Source organism: Hibiscus syriacus, unplaced genomic scaffold (genome assembly GCF_006381635.1).
Source record: "Hibiscus syriacus cultivar Baekdansim isolate YM2019G1 unplaced genomic scaffold, ASM638163v2 tig00111330_pilon, whole genome shotgun sequence".
Lineage (NCBI taxonomy): Eukaryota > Viridiplantae > Streptophyta > Magnoliopsida > Malvales > Malvaceae > Hibiscus > Hibiscus syriacus.
In genome coordinates this window covers 747,069-764,430 of record NW_024063059.1, presented here as the reverse complement: position 1 = coordinate 764,430, position 17,362 = coordinate 747,069, and positions in this window count along the sequence as shown.

Here is a 17,362-nt window from a genome sequence, read left to right as displayed (position 1 = left end):
TCCCATCATAATAAAATATTATCTGGTCAACTTATTTAATGCCTGATAATTCATTTGAGGACCTAAAATAGAAGCATCACTGCACGTCTCATCAAATTACCTGTTATGAGACTAGCCCTGTATAAGGATCGTATTAAAGAACACCCAAGGCTGATTAAATGGTGCCTGTAAAAGTTATTGTTTGGTTCAATGCATGCCTTAAATTACCAATGAGTTGGTGAGGATTTCATTATGTTTCAAAGAAATCCTGGAAAGGAAAAAAAAATTGACATGGGAAAACTCATAATTTTGTTTCGATTAAAATAAGAATTAAGTAGCTATCTTCTAAATCACAATCATTTCTTTATCACTACCTAATTGTCACCAAAAATATACTATTTCATAATATTTTGGATAAACTGCGTATTTAGTCACTCTACCATTCATGTGATTTCATTTTTTCATTCAACTATTTTTTCAAAATCATCTAACATATCATTTTGGTTTTATTTTGATCATCTGTTATTAAAAAATTAATAGAATTACTGACGTGATTTTTTTAAAAAATTTCAACGATGAAGTGACATTACCTTATGTTATCACATTAATATTACCTTACTTTTTAATGTTTGGTTACCAAAATGAAACTAATACATAATATTAAATATAACTTTAAAAAATAAATAATGAAAATTACCTCTCAACATTGTCATAGTCAAAATACCTTTTGTCAAAAGAAAAGTGTTAACTAATAGTAAACACATGTTGTTTGACGTGCTATTTTCACATGTGTTTAATTGATTATATAGCACATCAATTATCATCATTTAGGTGATGTGACACATATTATCTCATCACTTTGAGTGACGTGGTAGTTATTACATCATCATTTTGAGTGATATGACATATGTCATATCAGTAATTAAACATAGAATTAAGCAAAACTCGACTCGAATCGAAAAATTAATTTTTTGACTCGACTCGACTCGAAAAAATTTCAAGTTCAAATCGAGTTGTAAAAAGCAACTCTAAAAATAACTCTAAATTTTTACTAATTAGTGATTTATTTTCAAGTTTGAGTCGAGTTCTTAGACTTTGTATGATATATGCATATCACATATGAAAACAAAATTATAGAAACATATTTGTATTGTATATATAGTTATAGAAACTCATTTAAATTGGAACCAAATAATATTATGATATTATAAGTATTCACAATTAAATTTAAACAGAAACTCGAAAAATCGACTCGGCTTAACTCGACTCGAAAAAATTTCAAGTCAACTCCGAGTTGTAAAATAGGACTCGTCAACTCTAATAACTAGAATTTTTTTTACTCGAATCGATCTAACACTCACCCCTAATTAAGTATATATAAAAATATCACACAATCAACATGTATTGATCGTTAATTAACTGATAGTTTCCTTCTAATAAGAACTATTTTAATAAAAAAATTATAATATTAAAACAAAATTACTCAAATAAAAAATAAAAATAACTATTTTTTAAATATTGAGAATGAAGTATATATAAAAATATCACACATCAACATGTATTGATCGTTAATTAACTGATAGTTTCCTTCTAATAAGAACTATTTTAATAAAAAAATTATAATATTAAAACAAAATTACTCAAATAAAAATTAAAAATAACTATTTTTTAAATATTGAGAATGACTTTATCATTATGCTTTTATAAAAATCCCATAAATAGTTAGGCGAGTAAATAAGAGTTTGCCCTAATATATATTATTTTCCATTTCACTTTTCCTGCGGAAGTCGTCTCCTCTTTGAGCAGTAAACATCTTGTCAGCTGATGTCTCGCCTATGACTTCCATCACTTTGTATACCCCATACGAAAACAAACAAAAAATCCACCATAACACATATATATTCCAATTATAAGCTGTGGTTTCCAGCCAACTAATTAGAAACCAAACCCTTTGGTTTCATCATTTAAATATTTGCTGCTTAATCAACCTGCAATGCTGCAACCACCCATCATTGGGGCAAACTTCATATGTTTAAAAATGGAGCCCTCAACTGGAACGTGTCTTCATAAAAGTCCAATAATTACTTGTAAGCAATTATATGTGACGAAGAAAAGGAAACATTTTCGTTTTGGTACCTTTATTATGTTCAAATTTGAGATTTGGTTTCTACTCTTTAATTTAGTATATGTCAATTCGTCTACTTTTATAAGTACAATCCATTTATGAATTATATAAGTAAAACTCACGTTAGCATTTCAATCATAACATGTTATGGCTTAAAAGTGCAAATGCATGGACTAATCTCAAATTTGGGTATCATAGAGGAACCAAAACCATAATTTGACCTTAAGAAAACTATTGATGTTTTAGTTTGAAATAAACACTCAAAACCCAAATTGGCATCAAGATGATCCCAATTAATGTAAAGTCAACGGTCAAAACAGTCTTTTAGAAAACACAGTTTATCAAGTTTTCACTCCACCAAGGGCAAAAGGACTAATTTAGCCCTTCAAATCTGCTGTAATGTCCGTTACCTTTAGATCTACTTTTATCTTTCGTTATCTAATGAAGGGGTTAACATTCGATTAAATCGAGTATAAAATGAGTTATTTAAATTGATAAGTCGTATTTTATAACTCAAAATTTATTTAAAATCTTTTAAGTTGAGTTGATCGAGATTCTAAACAAGTTTAATTGTGATTATTTATAATATTATGATTTTAATTTATCGATTTTCTCTAATCATATATATATATATATATGCATATTCTTTTTCATATTGCAATATTATTTATTGAATCAAATACAATCTAAAATTATAAATTATATTTATAATATTATTTTATGGTATTTATAATATTATTTTTAAATAAGATATTTTGATGATAGAGTATTTAAGAGAATATAAAACAAGCAAGGAATTGATGGGATGAAGACTTTACAAAAAAACTGCAATTAAAAGATTAAATTGAATAAAATGTAAAGTTAAGAGACTAAATTAAAAAAGAATAATTTTATAATTAAAATATGAATTGAAGTTACATAAGTATTCTACAGTGGTAGAGGAGCATGTTGTTCAGATTTTGTCAATGATGAACTTAAAATGAAGGGTGAATTGAAGAAATGAGGAAATCATACAAAGTTGATGGACTAAATTGAAAAAAAATATATAAATTTGTTATAAAAAGATTAATTGAAGATATATAGGTATGCTAAAATAGTTTAGGATTTGGTAAAATTAGACTTAAAATGAAAAAGGAACTTAAAAAATTAGGAAATTATGCCAACTTAAGGGATTAAATTGAAAAATAGAAAATTTTATCAAAAAGAGAAATTAAAGATTAATAGGTATTTTAAAATGGTTTAAGAGCGTGCTGTTTAAATTTAGTAAAAAATGACTTAAAATGAAGGATAAATTGAAAAAATTTGGAAACCAGGGACCAAATTACAAAATTATCAAAATACTCAACTAAATTTTTCAGTTTTTTTAGTGACTCAAAGTTGTCAAATTTCAACTGGACTCAATTTTGAAAACCAACTACATAATTCGAGTCGACTCGAATAATTAAAAATTAAAAAAAAATAATTTTTTAAATCGAATCGAGTTTCAATCATCGTAATCTTAAACGTATAACCATCCAAAGACCACCATCCATCTTAAAAATTTGAATCACAAATTACAAACCAATGCAAGTGATTGAGTGAAGAAACAATAAATCACACAACTACTACCACTAATTCCCTGTTGTGTTTTGTCTGCAAGTTATTAAAGTCAAGAACGAAGGATATTTCTGCCATTACAGCATAATTAATTGCTCACTTTGGCTATATTGTCGCCACTAGTTGCTTAATGTCTTCATCTTCATATCCATAAACTCCACACCGACCTGCCCCCCTTCAAACCTCAACAAAATTCAAATTTCTTCTTCACATCATCCATTAAAATCATGAAATTCTGCAACCCTAAATTCTCATTTATGTTTTTTATGGTCATACTAGCCTCCGCCCAGTTCTCGAGTTGTCGTTTCATCCTAAGTAATGAAGGTGGAGAAACAATGAACACATGGCATTCTCCTGCAGAATCTCCTCAACCATCCAGAGATGAAAAAAGCCAACCATTTTTTCAAGTTTCTTATCGAACAGTTCCTGGGGGACCTAACCCCCTTCACAATTAGTTTAATCTTATCCTTTTTCTTTTCAGATCTTAAATATGTATTGAGAGGTATACAAATTTTTGGCAGCTTACACTTCAGTTCCCCCACCCCCTCTTGACAAATTATGTACAATTAAGAGATATAGTTTGAGAAATAGAATCCTTTTTTTTTTTTGTGTGTGCAGAAACTGCAGGTGTAAACTTACCCCTTTTCTTGACAAATATGTACAATTAAGAGATATAATTTGAGAAATAGAATCCTTTTTTTTTTTTTTTGCAGAAACTGCAGGTGTAAACTTATTTATTGTAAACTGCAGATTCCCCCCCTCCCCCAGAAATCTGCAGTGTTATGGAGTATATACTTTTTTTGGATAATAAATTTGTTATGAATAGTGAATTACAAGCAAGGAAAGTCTCCCATGGAGAAGAATTAACCAATTATAAATGTTAAAAAAAACCAATTATAAAGCTTGAATGTGTACTCTGTACTGAAATTGAATTCAACAAATGGGGTATTAAATTGGTAATGGTCTAAAATACTAATATTTTAAAGAAGAATTGGTTGAATTGTTTTATCATCATTCTGCTAACTTGTTTTTGGATTTCTTATTTTATTATATTTAATGTGAATGGTGAGGCAATTTTGGCTCTTCATTAAAAAAATTAAAATTAAAAACAGAATGAAAACAATGTTATAGTTGCTAATATAAGCATCTTCATTGTTTATTGCTTGAAGGGCCAGCCTCTCGTTTTATTGGCTCTCTTTGATGTTACTTCCATCATTATAAAAAAAAAGGAAATGGAAAGTTTTAGTATCATTTGGCGGATCTATAAGTAATTTTTAAAATGGATAAACATATATTAATTATTGAAAAATTTCATATTGGACGGGCACAAAATATTTTTTAGGGTGACATCCATAGTAAAATGAATAATTAATATAAAAAAATCGGATTATAAGGTGGACAACATCTGTTACCGTTTAAATTTCAGGTGACATACATTAGTGATTAAAAGAAGTATTGTTCTTCTTAGAGATTCTGAATTCTAATAGTTTCTTGTTTGTGTGTGTACATGTTGTTAATAGTTAAGAAAGATTTTGAACATATAATATCTTATAATCCCGTAAACTATTCAAAATGAAAACAATCGACTAATGTACTGTTAAAAAAGGTTGTAACTAGTTGTAATCAAAAAATTTAAGTGTGCAACTCTTTAGAATAACTTGGGTAATATTTTAGGTTGAAAACGAAAATCTTACATTATCCATAACATATCATGTAAATTTCATAATTATTCTAGTTACAACCTGAAAGGTTATAATTAAGAAACTCATATAACAATCTTTTCTTTTTGTTACAGTCATATGATGATCTTTATTACAACTATAATTAGTATCAACTGTGAAAATTTTTAGAGTAGATAGAGTAAAATTTAGGTTAAAATCTACCATAATATAACATTTGAAGTTGTAACCGAAATTATTGTCAATTGTGTAATTTTTTTAGAATATACATGATAATATTTTAAGTAACCCTTAATTTCCATGAGTATGATTAACTTATATTTTGTTATATTGAAGCAAGTAGCAAGCAAAGCAGAACCCACCAAAAGTTTGCTGACAGGTGAAAATAAAATGATCAGTCAATGGGACCTGAAAATATCTGAAATCAAAATAAAAGGAAAAAAACCCAAAAGGAAAATCAAGGATATATGTATGTACACATGCTTATATGGGAGTAGAAATAGTCCAAAAGAAGTTGTTTTCATACAAAAACTTTATAGAAAAGACGTATGGTGCTGGATGCCAACATTTTTTGAAACTGGACCAGAAAAGCAGACCTTCAAACTGAAACGTTAGTTTCTCTTGAAACATAACAACGCATGCATTTTGAACATGAATTATCGCTCATAGAAAAAGGGACAAACCAAGGAAGTGACATTATAATATTATTAGCTCTTGAGTCAACAAGAGACTGCAACTATGAAGCTGCAGTATCTTATGATTTTTTATAAATGCTCTAACTTCTGTGAATTTTTTTAATTATAAATTATAAACTCTAACTTAGTGCAATTTTTTGTCCGACCGAGCTAATGCGGACCCCTAGACTCTTACCTGAAGTTAGCTTGGATAATAAAATTAGGAGCGTCGAGCATGCTGAAAAGTAAACCTCATTCCCTTTTGAATCCAATTGATATACTTGTGAATATTTTTTTTAAAATGGATGTAACAATTTTGCTTCTGATATTGGCTTTGTTACTACCTGCGAACCTCTAGTCCAGCGAACCCCCAACATACAAATATACGACTTATGTGAACCTTCAGATATATCCTGCAAACAATCGATAGCTATCACATGTTGATCATCTACTATCTATGCTAACAAGTCCCGCGTATAATCACCAGAGGCCACGTGTTGATATATGTAGTCACTTAGTCTATGTTATTACTTCCTAAGATATCCAATGAGTATATATACTACCATAATTCCTTATTAATGGCATGTCTAATACATTATAAATAGTCATACAATAGAGACTAAAGAGGAAGAGAGATGGGAACACTTCTTCACCACCAAACCAGATCAACACCGCCATAACTATCGAAATCACCACCAGAACCACCTTTCTATGACTACGGTTGTTGATCACTTTGTCAGTTAACATGCTTACTATAAATTGTTTTTCAAATTAAATCTTTTTTTATTTAACTACTTAAAAAAAATTTCGGTCAGTGCAAATAATTAACGCTGTTAAGGTTATTGTTTTAAGAATCTGGTCCATTACGATCGTTAAAAGAATCCGTTATCTGACACGTGTCGTGTTTATGAAAATTTAATTTTTTAATTAATATAGAAAACTGTCAATTATATTTTTATTTTTAGAAAAACCTCAAATTTTCTCAAATCTAAAAAAATCGTCCATGAACGAGGTGTCAATCAAACTACCAACGAGACATGCCTACAATAGCCCGTCATCGTTGCAATCAAGATTCTTGTATGCTTATTTCGTTCTCCGACTGGATTAGGAAACTCCGTTGGCAACTACTTACGCTTTGGGTGCTGGTTGTTCGGCCTACAAAATGCCGACAATAGAGATGACAAGGATGATGATCTAGATGATATTAAGTAGGGACTAGTGAACAACTTTACAATTGTGTATAAATTATAAAAAAATTAATTTTAATTATTTACTCATTAAAAAGTGAATAAAATTTATATCTAAAATAAAAGTTATCCAAAAAAACATGTTTCTCTAAATTGAGAAATTAATGCATATTTTTTTTTATTTGACAACATGACTTCTTTAAAGAATATGTTTAACATATTTTTGTAATGGTTTAGGAACTAATTGAATTAGTCCTCTTCCGGAAAGAATTGGGCTCATTTTGAGCAAAGGAAAAAAGGAACTATACATAATAGGAAATGTGGAGACAACAATGGTGTAATTATCCCATCATTAAATTTTAAGTTGACTTTAGCTTGATTTTGCCTATGCCAATCGTGTAATTAGGGGAGAGAGAGCTTTTTCACCCACCCTGCCCTTTGTCGACACCAATTTTCGTTTGGACCCGATTATTATTATTATTATTATTATTATTATTATATTTCTTACATGCTCAATTACAACATCAAACCGGCCCAACCGGTTTGACCCAAACTAAACAAGCCCCAAGTGACCCGGTAGACCCAAATCGGACCCAACAGCAAAGCCCAAACCGAAACCCAACATAAAGCAAGCAACTAGGGTTTGAAACCCTAGTGTTTCCAGTCGCGTCGTCGTCGTCTCTGTTTCGGTCACTCGCTTCCTCCTATTCCAGCCGCCGTTCAAACTACTCAATCATCATCATCTCAGTTAACAGTAAAATAAAATTTAATCAATCAAAAATCAACCAAAACCCATTTTAAAATCCAAAAATCCTGGGAAATTCGGATCTTTTAATGCAAATATAGGGGAAATCATTCCCTCGGTTCTAGCTTCAATAAAACATGCCACACACGATGATAAAAATAGAGGGATAAAGAGGCATTCAAGGTCAGTTTTTTCGAAAAGAAAAAAGTAGCATCATCAAAGAAAAAAAATACGAAAAAAATGAAGGAAAAAAAGAGAGAACATCGAATGAAAAAGGACTTACCTTTAGCAAGATCCGACCATTATTCACCACATCGGAGCCGGTAAACCTTGTTATCAAAGGTAAAGCTCCAATCTTTTGGGTTTGGAGTTATGGGTGGGTAGTTTAAAGTCTTGGTTTTTTAAAAGATCAAAGGAGCTAGAGGGGTTTAGTGAGTTGGTTCACTTACCTTCGCCACCGGTTTGCAGTGGGAGTGATGCTTACTCCCCTTTCACGGAGAATGAGAGAAGGGTGAAGTGGAGAGAGTTTTAGGGTTAGCAAAATAGAGGGAAAGGAGAAATGGGGAGGGGAATGGCCGATTGGCCTTTGTTTTCTCCTTTTAAATCGAATGTAAAACAACGTCATTTGGGGAAGTACTCAGCGTGTAAATCTTAGTAGGGGATAATAACATATTTAATCCTTTTGGTTTTGTAATATCATATTTTGGTTATTGTTCGAAATTTTGAAATATATTTTTTTAGGTTTATGTTTTTATAATTAAGCCACTGTCTAAATGTTATGTTGATTTTGTTGATATTCGATTTTGGCTAAGGTATTTACAAATCTTACATTTTAGTCACTGTTTATGCATGGATGTGTTTAGGTAAAATGACCGATTACCCCCTAATTATTTGTTTATTTTAATTTGTGTTTTAAATTTGTCATGTATTCTACTTTAATCCCTTCTTGCTTGTTATTTAGTTTTTATGATTATTTTAATTCAAATAGCTTACTTTAGAAATTTCCATTTTTTTCCTGGATGAATGAAATTGGATTATTTACAATTTTAGTGCCTAACATGTAAAGTATTTGCAATGGTTGCCTTTATTTCTTATTGATCGTATAGTTTAATCCCTAAAGTAATTTTTTATTATTTTGATCCATAATTTACATAATCGTTAATTTCTTTCTAGTTGCAATATTTGCAAATATTATTTTACTCGAGAAATTTATAGAAGGACGCCTTAATTGACAAGGAGTGTGTTTCCAAGAATTGTTAGAATAAAATAATACATTTTATATTCGATTGAATTTTTTTAATATAATTAATATATGTATTTGGGTAATATTATTTTGTATGGAGAATCCATGAAAATGCCCCCTTTAACTGACAAGGAAGGTATTTTGAGAATTGTTGGTGCAGAATAACAACCTTTATATTTTTTCTAAAAAGTGATCATAATTTAAATGTTATTCGAATTTGCCAATTTCAATATTCAGATGAAGTATAATCACTTAGGTACTAATTTCGGGCATTGTGGGGGTGCTAATCCTTCCCCACACGTAATCGACTCTCGAACGCTTTTCAAAATGAATTTATAGTTAAATGTAGATCAATTTTTACCTTTTAAAATTATTTTTCTTAAAATTATTTTAAGAGGTATTTTTAAGTATTCGACCTACCTAACCCGAAGGTCGATGGTGACTCCAAATTTGTTTATTTATACATTTATTTAAAAAATAATCGTTCCCAAAATTAAGTTGGATCGCTCCCCGCCATAGCCGCAAAAAGCTTAAGGATCATTCCGACAACTTAGCGACTCCACTGGGAACATTAGAGTGTCAAGCCATAATCGATTATACGTCATCGTTTTAGTTGACAATTGTAAATTCGAATGATATTTAAATTTTGATCCTCATGTTTTGTTTGCATCGCATCATACATCGTTTATTTATTAGTTGTTCTAATGTGTGATTTACATATTTCAGATTTATGACATTTTGTTTAATTCTACTGGTTTTTTGGATCAAGGCAAAGGATTGTGAGTTCCCTCCACTCGCTCTATAACCACTCAAGTATTTAGAGCCTTTTAACTGTGCTCTATCCCGTTAGGTAGGGGTGAACGCTACGCTTACGTGAGAACAAATTCTGACGAAGATATAGGTACTTTAGACCCCGAAAGTTACTAGCTAGGTCTGTACGGAGAACAAATTCTGACAAAGACATCGCATATACTCTCACTTAAAAAGAACAGTTTGGGTATAGAGCGAATGTCATGAATGCGGCGTGTTGTTTGTGGGGAGAAATACTCAAACCTTTAATCAAACGAGCAGAGAAAGAAACCAGATAAAAAAACATTCTCGAAAATAATCTAATATCCAAAAAGTCACTCAAATCACAAATTAGTACATCTGGTTGAAAGAAATAAAGAAAGAACAAACTTTAAAGAAAATTAAAAGGATTAATCTAAAAGGACATAAAATTACGAAGAAATTAAAAGGATCAAGAATGAAATAATTTTCAATTTTTTAATGCAGGGACAAAGTATAATTGTTTTAAGGCCTGAATCTATGAAAAAACCAAGGGTTTTGCTTCGTAATCCCCAGTGGAGTTACAAAGCTATCACGATGACCTTTTTTTTATTATTGCAAAAATTGAAATAAATTTAGAAAAAACTCGAATTCGTAGAAAAGATTTAAAAATGTTTGGAGTCGCCATCAACCTTTGGGATTAGGTAGGTTGAAAACCCATGATACACCTTTTAAAAATGAAAATTTAAAAAAGGTGTGATTTGACATGCGACTAAGAGATTATGGGTTCGGTAGTTGACTACACTTGGAGGATTAAGATCCCCACAACACCCAAAATTGGTACCTCCAATTATTAATTTGTCCCTATAAAAACTAAGAAATTTAAATATTTATTTAATTAAGGATCCTTTATTCCTTAAAATATTTTAAAGATTTTCGAGAGACGCAAAATATTCGCTATTTCTAATTGAACAATAATCTAACCCCCTAATCAGAATTAAGGCGGTTATTTGTTATGTTTTAATCAAAATAATGAAATATTGTCAACCCTAAAAAAATTAAAAGAATTAATCAATTATTAAACCCTAAAAGAGAACATTAATGTGGCAAGTTAGCCAATTTTATTATTAAAAGAATAAGAATGTTCTTTGATTTAATGAACGAAGGTGAAGCCTTCGATGTTAATCGAACAACTTGTCTTTAGCAATTTAAATGTAGGAATAAACGTCTACCCTTTTATTAAAATTAATAAATCTATTTAATTTTTACGGTGACCATTGGATAGAATATTTATTTATTCGAAAAATATGAACATGAATGTCTAGTTATTTTAAGACCACCCTCTCAATATTTAGGAATAAAAGAATATTCTTTTTAATCAATTATGAATTTATATTCATGTATTTCTAATTAATATTATTAAGGAAACTAAACCTAAGAGGAATTACTAAGCTTATTGATTTCTAATTAAGGAATCTAAACTAAGGTTTTAATCAAAACCTAAGAACTTAAAAGCTAAGGCTTAATTAAAAACCTAAGGGTTAACTAATATTAGTGATCAAATTAAAAGATTGAAAAATCTAAATGTCTTATCTCATAATTAAACAAATGACCAATTTAAAAGATTTACGAATTGACAATTAATATTAAGAGTTAAACACATTCAATAAAAGATTCAAGGAAATTGAAAAGAAATTAATGACTAAATTGCATTCAATTAAAATCCGGAGTACAAATTACAAACAATTGGTGACTAAAATAAAATAAATAAAAATCCACTTCCCAAAAGCAAAACACACTAAATGTAGGGGGTTTTAATGTAGTGAATAACCCAAAAACTAAACACTGTATGACCCAAGAAAATAGGAAAAAGACTTATTTTTCACCTCTCAAAAATTTTCCTCCCCTAAAACTTTCTCAACCGAAAATCTCAATACCAACTTGTTCATCTCTTAGTTCTTCATAAAATTCAACAAAAAAAACTTAGATCCTATGCAAACACCAAAACCAACCCGAAACTTGTTTTTGGAAGATCAAACACCCATATTTCATTATCAAATGTTCATCTTCCAAAACCCACTTTAATCCTCCAATAATACCCAAAAACAAACCCAACTAGTTTCTTAAATATCAAAACCAAGTTTTTCCTTTAGAATTTCAAGAATGACGAGAATAACCTACCATCCTTCAAACCCAAAAATTTAAACCACCACAACCCGAGAGCATCAACCAACCCCGACCACCAAAAATTAATGTCAGTCGAACCACCTCCACGCCAAAACTGACACCGACTGACGCCTCTAACCGCAGGCCACCTAAAGCCTCAAAAATCATATATTCGAAACCGAAAACATGAAAAGAAGACTCACCCAAAAATGCTTCCCTCCGGCGATGATAAGCCTTTCTTCATTACCTTCTTTCGAATCTTTAATAATGCTTTTCTAGCTTAATCCTTGTGTTTCTTTGTGTGATTAATGATGAGAACTATTTATAGCATAGATTTAGCTCCCAGATTAATCGTTCTCTCCCAAAACCATTAATAAATGTTGCAACTATTTTGGATCTAGAAGCTTTGGAATTTTTTATATTTCTTTTTTAATTTTTGCATGGCTCGAACTCGATCAGCGACGGTGACAGATAGCGGATGACGTAACAACGAGTTGCGCCAAACAACGATAACTCACTATGGAAGAAGACATGACCGGCCAGTAATGGTGTGATGATGCTTGGGTCATTTGGAGAAGACAACATCTTGGCCATTGGTTATATTTTTTATCCAATGGCATAAATGGCTTTGTTCTTCTTTGCCATGAATTGATGATGTGGCACCATGAGGACCCTTGGATGCATTCTCCTAATCCATTTTTGTTTGTTTCATAATGATTCAAGCTTCCATGGTCATTAGTTTAAGGCTTATCAACGGTGGAGATTTATTTGGTTTTGTTGCCATGGATCAATGACATCACCACTTAAAAAGTTGGGCCCTCATAAATGCTTTATCCCTTTTTAAATTTCAAAGTCAAAATCTTCCCCACATACGAGCAACAAAATCGACGATTAGGCTTAGAAAATAAGGCTTTTGGTTTTTTTTATTATATATTGTAATAAGACGTGGGCTACGGGGCCTATGTAAAAAAACTATGTAAATGGACTATATCTAAATACAAATGGACTCTTTATTTTTTTATTTATAACAACAAAATAAATGGGCTACCTTAATATGAATTAACCTAACATGCAACTATACAAATGAAACTAAAACTATATGACATGTAACATGCAACATACTAACTATTTAACATGGCATGCAATTATTATTATTTAATATCTAACACATGTAATTATTTAATATGAAAATGAAAAATAAAAATGTCGTGCAATATATGCTTACTAAATGTGCATAATATACTATATACTATATACTATATACTATATATTATACTATAATATGAAATATGTCACCACCAAGATAAAATGGGTGATGACATGGACCATTTCAAGAAATAGTACCGACCAAATTGTCAGATATAGTTCCATCTCCAATGCCCATGCAAATAAACCAAAGACCTCCCCCAGCTTTTCCTTAAAGATTCCAAAAAGACTAAGGAGGATCAAAAATACCGAGCGTTTATTGAGGTGCTTAAGCAACTAACCATCAACATCTTGTTGATTGATGCTCTGGAGAAAACCCGAAGTACATCAGGTTTATGAAGAAAGTTCTTTCTATGAAGAAAAGACTTGGAGAAGTTTAAACTGTTGCACTTACCGAAGGATGTAGTGCTTGGCTACAAGTCAATTGCACCAAAACTCAATGATCCAAGAAGTTTTACAATTCCTTTCACTATTGGTGAACAGTTTGTAGGAAAAGCATTATGTGACTTAGGTGCTAGCATTAACCTAATGTCATTGTCAATCTTTAGGGAATTTAGGAGTGGCAAAACAAGACCAATCACCATTACTTTGCAACTTGCTGATCCATCATGTATCCTAGTGGCATCATGAAAAATATGCTAGTTCAAGTGGATAAGTTCATTTTTCCCATAGACTTAATCATTTTGGATTATGAAGATAACAAAGATGTTCCCGTCATACTTGCTCACCCATTTCTTTGCCTGTCATTATTACAACAAAGCTTGAAGCATCATAGGGTGCCAAGCTGATTGTTATTCTAAAGTAGCACAAGAGAGAAATTGCTTGGAGCATCGTTGATATTAAAGGCAACAATCCAGTATTTTGTATGCATAAAATCTTGTTGGAAGATCACAACAACATTGTAGACACCCGTTTTTGTTCGGGCTATTATTATTATTATTATTATTATTATTATATAATATTTTTGCAGCTTCTGCCAGTCACTTTTGCCTCTCAGCATCTACCATTGTTGCCTGATGTTGATGTTGCTTCCAGTTATCATTATCTACAGTGAAAAGAAAAAAATTATCACCATAAAAGGTGGATTCGAACGAAAAATAAAGAGGGGATAAAAAAAGAATCGAGAGAAAGAAGTGATATCCTTTTAAAAAACCAAAAAAAAAATAAAACTGAAAAAATATAAAAGTTCAAACCAGTAAAAAGAAAAAAGAGAAAACAAAAAAGGAGAGAGACTCACCGGAGGAAGAAGGGGCTCACCAGAGTGAGAAAAACTGAGACTTCAACTTTAGATTTGCGCCAATATAGCCTTTTCCAAGATAACTGGACTCCATATTCATGTTGAGGGAATCAAGATGCGTCTTTTAGGGTAATTTGTGTCATTTAGATTTCGGTCGATTAGCGGTGGCCATCATGGCGATCACTCGGCGGGTTCTGGGAAAGTGGGGTATGAGTTTAGAGAATTTTCTCCCGTCCTCTTTATTTTTAGGTTGAGAATAAAACAAATGAAGGCTAGGGTTTCAAAAATTTTATAAAGAGGTATTTAAACCCAGCCCAAAACGATGTCATTTTGGACTAGGGTTTGTTGAAAATCAACGCTTGGTCTAATTGTTTGATGAGACATATTGGTTTTGTAATATTTTATTTTGAAAATCAACGCTTGGCCTAATTGTTTGATGAGCCATACTGGTTTTGTAATATTTTATTTTGGCCACTAAATCAAATATTGATTGTTTTTCAAACTTTTAATTTTTGTGCCCTTATATTTTAGTCACTATATTTTTATTTATGTGTTTTGGTTAAATTGCAATGGTAATTTGTTGGTTTTAGATTTATTATATTTTAGTCTTGTGCTTGAATTTGTCATATTTATGCATTAGAACCTTTTATTATTTGTTTATATCTCTTTTAATAATTGTTTTAGTTTCAGACAACATGGAATATTGTTAAATAGTTCCCTTGTATTTGTTATTTGTTTGGATTTGGTCCTTATTTTGTTGCAGTTTAAAGGATGGTCCCTAAACTTTCTACATGATTCCCTTTTTTATATTCATCCTTATTATTATTTTTATTTTTATTCATTATTATTATTATTATTTTTTTTATTCAGCACTTAATTTAATTTAATTTAATTTATTATAGATTGTTAAATAGTTCCACTGGGGACTTTGAGAGTCAGGCCTATTAGATTATATGTTGTCTAAGTGGTTGGAATTTTATAAATTTAAACCTTTACTTGAATTGTGATCAATTTAATTTCAATTTTTTATAATCATGCATCATTTTTTACTCATGTAAAAGTTTTACTGATACTTGATTTCGTTGATTTTAGACTTTTTAAGGTTTTCAAAGATAAGTCTTGGTTTTTATTTTGTCAAAAGGGTTTTCAGTTCATCCTCACACATGTCACATGTATTTTCATGTTATAAGCTCTATACTTGAGCTCTGTCCCGCTAAGTGGGAGTGAGTTGCTAGTGCTTCCGTGAGTAGCCCTCCGTATAGGCTAGTGAACCACTCCCAGAGTACATGCCCTTATGATCTTCGTGAGCAACCTCCTTGTAAATGTATGAAATGTACTTCCTTGAATTAAACTCGATCAATGTAAGTCTATAATGGATAAGGATTAAGGGTTTGGTAGCCCACGAGGGCACCAAAATCAAGGAAATTTGAGTACCCCTTTTCCTATAGCCGAAACCATACATATAGTAAACCAAAAAATGCTCACCCTAGGTAGAGCCATTGTCGAACGTCTGTCCATTAGTAGGTCCCCAAATAAGTACACACAAAGGATGAGCATACTCTAACCTTTTCTCTTTACTTTAAAGTTGTATAATAAGTTCGTTTTTTCTGAAAACATGTGAACTAGATACCATGCGGTTAGGACTTATTTATTAAAATAAATCATGTCGGGTAAAAAGAACGTCCGAGTAGGATTGTTGTTTTAATAAAATCATATTTGGATATATACCATGATTGAGTAGGTATTATATTTATCTTTCATTTTTTCTTTTTATTGAGTATTTTACCGTTACTAATTTATTTTTTTCATTTCTTTATCATGTTTCGTTTTTTTTTCTTTACATAATCATCATAGTATAACATGAAGGAGTTGATCCACAGATGAATCTGTAATTGGAAAATTTTCATAAATATAGAAAAAATTTATTAATCAAGTAGTCGCATGCAAAAACATGGACTATTAGATAATTGAAGCTTAGAAGAAATAAAGTGGAAGTTCTCTTGAAGATCAGACATCAAAGTTGATCGATAGAAAAACAACCAAGATTTGAGAGGTAATCACTTATCAGAACAATGATACAATTAAGAATCCTGCCTATAGCTGTTACACCTCTAATCATCAAGACGTAATGCATGACTCCTATGCCACATGGCATAATCCGAGATGAGCCCTATTTTTGAATAGAGCTTTTACACAAGTCTAGGATGTCATAGATCACTTGAGGGGCATAGTTTCATAGACGAAGCTCAGAGAAAAAGCATCGACTTACTTTGGACCAAGCGTACAAGAAGATACATGTATGTGATAAAGGATTACCTTGAATAATGAAGACTTTTGTCTCTAATGAAACTTGTTATAGAATATTCATATTTGGGATCAATACCTTTTTGCACTGCAATCGCATTTGCATATCTGCATTTTGCATCTACATTGAATTTATTTAAACATTTTGGCATGCATCATTCATGAAAACAAGGGTTTAATTTGTGGATGATTCCATGGAAATGGTCTTAATCATGCGATAAAATACTTCAGATTGAATCAAAGTTTGAGCAATTGAAGAAAGAGCTACAAGAGAGTCTGTAAAAAATGTAAACAGACTGGGAATCCAAATTAGAGCAATCACAAAAGACCGTTATGGATTCCATTTTGCAAAACTAGGCCAATATGGTCGACCAGATTATTGAGAAATTGGCAAGGCTCAACAAGGCAAAAGGCAATAAGAAGATTTTCTCGACTGTGGAAACCAATGAGTGT